This window comes from Octopus bimaculoides, chromosome 21 (genome assembly GCF_046866305.1).
Source record: "Octopus bimaculoides isolate indiv1 chromosome 21, ASM4686630v1, whole genome shotgun sequence".
Taxonomy (NCBI): domain Eukaryota; kingdom Metazoa; phylum Mollusca; class Cephalopoda; order Octopoda; family Octopodidae; genus Octopus; species Octopus bimaculoides.
Genome location: NC_142948.1, coordinates 1941060 through 1948559, shown reverse-complemented (window position 1 = coordinate 1948559; position 7500 = coordinate 1941060). Strand labels below are relative to the sequence as shown.

Here is a 7500-nt window from a genome sequence, read left to right as displayed (position 1 = left end):
TCTGATACGTTTTGTTAATCAACTATATATACACATGCATATACACACATATATATATACATATTTGTTTTATCTATGTTTATTTATCTGTCTGTCTATCTACCTGTCTCTCTCTCTCTCTCTCTCTCTCTCTCTATATATATATATATATATATATATATATATATATATATATATATACATACACACCCATATAAACATGTTTACATACATGCATACTCATATACATGCGTAAACTGGGTGACAATAGGGTGGGCTCTGCTGAAAGTACCCAGGGACCAGTTGGTGGTGTCAAAACTGACGGTCCCTAATGATGCTCGAATCCTGATCATATGACTGGTAGGTTCTATTCTTGGACGGGGTCGTTCGTTCTGCCCTTTTCGTTTCCCGATGCTCCAGTTTACTGTAGGGCAGGGGGTCACCCAACTTTTTCACAGTGCACCAGATAACAGAGAACGACGAGCGCGTGCCGCATAACCATTTTGTTCAATATAATACAGTGACTATACAAAAAATAAGGACCCCCCCCCCTCCAACATATGTATTTATCAAAAAGTTATCAAAGGCGATGTTCGGAATAAGATAGTTATATCACACCCAGTGGGCACTTATTCGAATTTCACAGACTAAGCAGCAAAACGGATTTGGTGAGATTTGTGAAACTGGTGTTTAGCTTTGAAGATATCAATTTTTGCTTTGGAATTTCTGCATCCAACCAAGAGAATTGCTTTCGAATGTTCATCAATCAACCTCGTTCGATGCGCTGACTTCACATTCTTCATTATTGAAAATGGTTGCTCACAGACATAAGTTGTTCCAAACACTGATGCTATATCAGAGGTAAATGAACTCTCATTGCAGGTACTTACACAAAAAGTACAGTGCAGTGGCGGGCCGGAGTTTGGTAACACCTGCTCTAGGGTAAAGAACTACCAAGTGCTGGTGTTGGCCTCTCTCTCTCTCTCTCTCTCTCTCTCTCTCTCTCTCTCCTCAGCTGTCACATCCTCTCTTCCTCTCTCTCTTTTCTTTCCTCATTCCTTCTCCTCTCTCTCTCTTTCCTTCTCCCCACTCTCACCCTGCATTGTCCCGCCCCCTGTCATTGTGTCAGGTAGATTCTGCCAGGGAATCACATTAAGGATACATATGTGTGCGGAGTATTCAACCACTTGCACGTTAATTTCATGTAGCGGCAACTCAGTTACTGGTGGCACGTGGTTTAGTGGTTAGCGGTGTTGGACATATGACCGTGAGATTGTGGTTTCGATTCTTGGAGTGGGCGACGCGTGGTGCTTTTCAGAAAAACACTTCATTTCACGCTGCTCCACTCTGGTCCAGATGTTGAAAAGGGGTCACCCCGCGACGAACAGATGTCTTGTTCAATAGTAAATGGTGGTGGGGCTATATACGCCACAAAAATGGGGGGGGGGGGGGGGTAAGCTGACCCCATGGGACTATATGACACAGGAAGGAGCGTTATTTTTAATTCAGTTGATCGATTAACTGAATACTCAATCGTCGAGAGCGACGGAGTGCCCAGTATTCGTGTTTGTATGTGTGAATATATGAGGTGAAACACACTCAGTACTGTGAGGACGAGGAGGAGGAGGTGAGAGAGAGAGAGAGAGAGAGGGGTATATATATATATATATATATATATCCTCGTCCTCGTTGGCACTCCGTCGCTTACGACGTCGAGGGTTCCAGTTGATCCGATCAACGGAACAGCCTGCTCGTGAAATCAACGTGCAAGTGGCTGAGCACTCCACAGACACGTGTACCCGTAACGTAATTCTCGGGGAGATTCAGCGTGACACAGAGTGTGACAAGGCTAGCCCCTTTGAAATACAGGCACAACAGAAACAGGAAGAAAGAGTGAGAGAAAGTTGTGGTGAAAGAGTACAGCAGGGTTCGCCACCACCAACCCCTGCCGGAGCTTCGTGGAGCTTTTAGGTGTTTTCGCTCAATAAACACTCACAACGCCCGGTCTGGGAATCGAAACCGCGATCCTATGACCGCGAGTCCGCTGCCCTAACCACTGGGCCATTGCGCCCCCCCATATATATATATATATATATATATATATATATATATATATATATATATATATATATATATATATATATATATATATATATATATATATATATATATATATATATATATATATATATATATATATATATATATATATATATATATATATATATATATATATATATATATATATATATATATATATATATATATACACATACATACGTGCACACCCCAATTAATTTTATAGACCTTGAATACAATGTCTTAACAAATATATATCTATTGCTATTTCGATTGAATTCGCAGATATTTTCAGTAAACATGATGTCTATTTAAATATTTCACATAAGACATGTCTATCTCTCTCACCAATAATTCTAAAAATTGTTGACAATGTACCAATACCGAAAAGAAAACAACGAAGACACACACACACACATACACACACACACACACACACACACACACACACACACACACACACACACACACACAGAGGCTGCACATGTTACAGAGAGATAAAATTATTTACGATACACAATCTATGATAAATGTACAATGAGCTGAGGGCCGACGTTTCTTGGTTAGACTATTTAACTCAACGTTACATTACATAAACATTAGTCGTCCTCCTTTGATCGGCGTCTAATAAATGTCCAGCCGTTCCTAGTCTCGAATGCTCTTTTATCCTACAAACACAAATTATTGATGCTGCCGATTTCTTTGAAAGTTTGATGGAGCTAATTTGCTATTTACTTATGCTTTGTCTAAAACTTTGTTGAAATACTAATAAAAGTTATTTCTATGTAAATAGTGTCTGTCTTGGAAACTGTTGAAGGTGTTGTTATTGTTTTTGTTTAGCCCAAGGTCGGCTCCGAGACAGCTGACCTAAGAAGAACAACAAAAAAACGGAGACTTTCACTTTAGCAATCTGTTTGGAAGCTTCGGAGATCAGTGCCCTGCCTGGCTTTATGATATTTGGTTTACGATCGTAAGTTCGCGGGTTCGATCCCTAGCAGTGCATTCTATCCTTGAGCAAGACCCCTTTATTTCACGTTGTTCCAGTCCACTCAGCTGGCAAAAAAGGAGTTGTACCTGTAACTCAAAGAACCGGTCTTGTCACATTCTCTATAATTGAATCCTTAAATTCTCTATATTTAATCCTTAAATTGAACTGAATTGGATACTTTATAAATACGAAATATTGTTGGCGTTTATAAGAATGAAAAGGACATAACACAGTGAGAATAAGCTGGACAGACAGGGTAACAAAAGCTGTAGTACTAGGAAAGCTGAAAAAATCCCAAGACATCTATTGTCATGAATCAAATCCACTAAACTCTTATATATCAAGAGTAATTGTTCAAGACTGTTCTGACAGAATGAGAGGAGGGAGAGAGAGCAAGAGGCCATCAAAGACGATGTTTGTGGACTGACGACATCAAAAAATGGACGGCAAACAAAGAGCCTGACTGATTGTATGAATGCAGCATAATACTGAGGAACTGGGAAGTCTTGGCAAACCGACCTCTGGACTCTGGGAGGATACCAGGCTGATAGCTGATGGAGGATGAAATACGAATCAGCGATAGAAAAATGAGCACAGGTCCACCTTGGGAGTCGAACCACGAGTTAACCGTGTTAACCATTACACCAAAGGGGAAACAAACATTGCTTTGGAACTCTTCGCGCACTCAAATTATCGTTCATAAGACATCTGTATGCAAGTCCCTTGTTTGTTTTTATTTAACCTTGTCTCTCACACGAGAATCCTCGAGAGTTCGTAGCATGTAACCTTCGGCTGTATAAAGACCACGACAAGTTTATTTTCTTTTTATCAGTTAATATAGTTTTTACAAAACAATTCTCCACATTTTTGTGTCTTGACAAGGCCTACAGCATACTAACATTAGTAGCTAATGATAAAGTTAAGACTTTCAATTATAAACATTTAATTAAAGTTAATTAGACAGTAAAGTAAATTAGTTATTAAAATGTATTGGTAAATTTAAATAACAATGACGAAGTTCTCTCTAATTATTTTTAAAAAACAAATTCCAAGAATTAAGTATACAATCAATTTTTGATTCAGGCGAGATGGCGCTGTGTCCCTGTTCAACTGTAACCGTGTGTTGTCATTGGTTACATGTCAATGTCATTAAGTTTGATTTGAAGTGAAGTGAGGGCAATGATTCATTATGTAGGGTTATGAAAGAATTATTTAAACATTACGCTATTACTGGTGTGCACCGCCCCCTACGTTGTAGCAAATATATAATTTTAAATGCAATTATATTTTCTTAGCAGGAAAGTTGTCTTGACGTTTGGTGACAAGTCTTCTCAAATCTCAAGAAACTTTCTTAGAATTTTCGTAGAATACAAACGGCACTGTTTCTGCAGATCAACAATGCCAGTTTTAATTCCAATATCCTTCAGTCTCTTATGTAACAATTCGAATGCAGTGCCAAGCGCACCAATTTCCATAGAAATAATTGTCGTCTTAGTCTCTCTCTCTTTCGCGTCTCGGCTTTTTTGATGATCAAACAACGAACATACATTATAAGTCTGTGATCTTACACTGTTTGGTTCCATTTTGTCCTCTATAATCATGTCTGGTCTTCTTTCTTCAGCCTTCATGAGGAAATCCCACAGAATCCTTCCATTATTATTTTGTCACAGCCCCTAGTTAGTGTTCACCCCACTTTTTCTGCTGCTTTGAATCCAATTCAAACCACTTTTCTGATTATTATTATTATCATCATTGTTTGGCTTAGGTTCTGTCTTATTCCTGGTAGGAATTATATGGATAGCGGGTTACTCCCTGTAACCTTGAGTATCCACAAGTTTTCAGCTGTCTTTCAAGTGCTTAGAACCCTCCTGATAATCCTTGCTGTTCCTAAGAGACAGACTTTCTGTAGGAGCTCTACCGGGCATTCGATGTCAATCTCCTTCAGCCATTTGTCTATATCTACGCTCACTTTTTCCAGCGCATCAGTTATTATAGGCAGGAACCTTACTCTTCGCATGATCCAAATTTTACCTACTTCAAATTTTAAGGGATTGTATTTCTTTGTTTTTCTTCCGATCTTTGTTTTTCTTTACGATCCTGGAATTATCATCATCATCATCATCATCATCATCATCATCATCATCATCATCATCATCATCATCATCATCATCATCATCATCATCATCATCATCAAGGCGGCGAGCTGGCAGAATCGTTAGCACGCTAGACGAAATGCTTAGCGGTATTTCACCCGTCGCTACATTCTGAGACCAAATTCCGCCGAGGTCGACTTTGCCTTTCATCCTTTCAGGGTCGATAAAATAAATACCAGTTGAACACTGGGGTCGATGTAATCGGCTCATTCCCACCTCCCCCAAGCTGAAATTTGAAATAATAATAATAATAATAATAATAATAATAATAATAATAATAATAATAATAATAATAGTAATCATCATTATTATTATCATTATTATTATTATTAAAGGGACGAACTGGCAGAATTCTTAGCACGCTGGACGAAATGCTCAGCGGTATTTCGCCCGTCGCTACGTTTTGAGTTCAAATTCCGCCGAGGTCGACTTTGCTTTTCATCCTTTCGGAGATGGTAAATTACATACCAGTGAAATACTGGGGATCGATGTAATCGATTATCACCTTTCCCAAATTTCAAGCCTTGTGCCTCTAGTAGAAAAGATTATTATTATTATTATTATTATTATTGAAGGTACAAGCTGGCAGAATTGTTAGCATATCGGATAATATGCTTAGCAGTATTTCGTCCGTCTTTACGTTCTAAGTGCAAATTCCGCCGAGGCCGACCTCGCCTTTCATCCTTTTGGGAGAGAATAAAATGAGTACCAGTTGTGCTCGACTGAAATTTCAGTCCTTCTAATTCTTATAGGAGAAAGGATTATTATTATTATTATTATTATTATTATTATTATTATTATTATTATTATTATTATTATTATTATTATTATTATTATTATTATTATTTTCATCTTTATTGTCTGCTTCATAACATTTTATTTCTAAGCTTCCTTTGACAATTTCATTTTTTCAATTTCTAAAATATAATTAGAATTTCAAATTTTAATCTGCAGCTTTAATTTCCGATATAACCAAAATTTAATTAGTTAATTATTTATATAAACTAGCTACTACTCGTCACGTGACGGGTCACATTGGCAATATACTTTTGTCACCGTAATATCAGACAGCGTTACATAAGTACTGTAATTATGATTTCAATTGATTGAAAAAGAAATTGGCGTTACACGAAATAATGAAATGAATATTAACCATCAAAATTAAAATATTTGTTAAATCAAAATAAATTTAAATAAAACATACTTGCAATATATATATATATATATATATATATATATATATATATATATATATATATATATATATATGTATGTGTGTGTGTGTGTGTGTGTGTGTGTGGACTCTTCTGTCGAAAGTGGCGTATGAGTGTTCAGTGAGGAGCAGGTAGAAAACAAATCCAACTAAAAAGAATAATTAATAGAGTCACACAACTATTACTACCATTCAGCAGTGTTTACAATTCATTCACTTCACTTGGTGACTCCTCATTTGGGTCCTTAAGCCACCAAAAGCAATATGAATATGAGCATGATGTATTAGACCAGCTGGTGATCTAGTTGAGAAAGCACAGGGTGGACAATGGGGATTAGCAGGATGACTGTTTTTTTTTTTCAGGTGGTTTCTTTTCCTGTTTTCCCGTAACTGATCTTGACTTTCGAAAAGCACTCTGGCTTCCAGTCTGCACGGTTTCTCGCAAGATTCTCAAAGTTTCCATTCCTTATCCACAGGCGCTTTATATCATTTAACATGTCCACATACCGTAGAAGTGGCCGGTCTACATTACATCGTGAATTTACAAGCTGACCATAAAAGATTTGCTTTGGCATTCTACCACTATTCATGCATAGGATGAGTCACAGCGTCGCATCTGAGACTTGGCCGAGAAAGCCTCTATACCGGAAAGCCTCTATACCGGATATTCCACACATTTCCAGGATATTGTATACTCTTCACCTTATCATTCCACTCAACCCTGCATATTTGCTTGAGACATCTCATATGAAAGTTGTTCAGTTAATTGATGTACCTACGATAAGGTGTCCAGATCTCTGCTCCCTATAAAAGAGCTGTTGGGACAATTGACTTGTACCCGACAATTTTTGTTCTTACTGAGACATCACGAGCATTCTAAATCCATCATAAAATTCATCAAACACTGTAGTAGCCTTTCCAATACGAGTTTCGACCTTCCTATCAAGTTTAGCATTGCTTGTTATTGTAGAACTCAGATATGTGAAAGCATCAACGCTTTCCAGAGCTGGTCTTATAATTTTTTTGATATATTTTATACAAAGCTGGAAGGAAGGCTCTTCACATTTATTTTAGGCCGCTCAAATGAT

General features: G+C 37.5%; 2 protein-coding genes across 4 annotated transcripts in view; one reads left to right on the top strand and one right to left on the bottom strand.

Annotated features, from left to right (window-relative positions):
* Positions 1-7500, bottom strand: part of LOC106879571 (glutamyl-tRNA(Gln) amidotransferase subunit A, mitochondrial) — a 329428-nt gene that overhangs the window by 132192 nt on the left and 189736 nt on the right. The window lies entirely within an intron of this gene.
* Positions 1-7500, top strand: part of LOC106879553 (metabotropic glutamate receptor 5) — a 152490-nt gene that overhangs the window by 6083 nt on the left and 138907 nt on the right. The window lies entirely within an intron of this gene.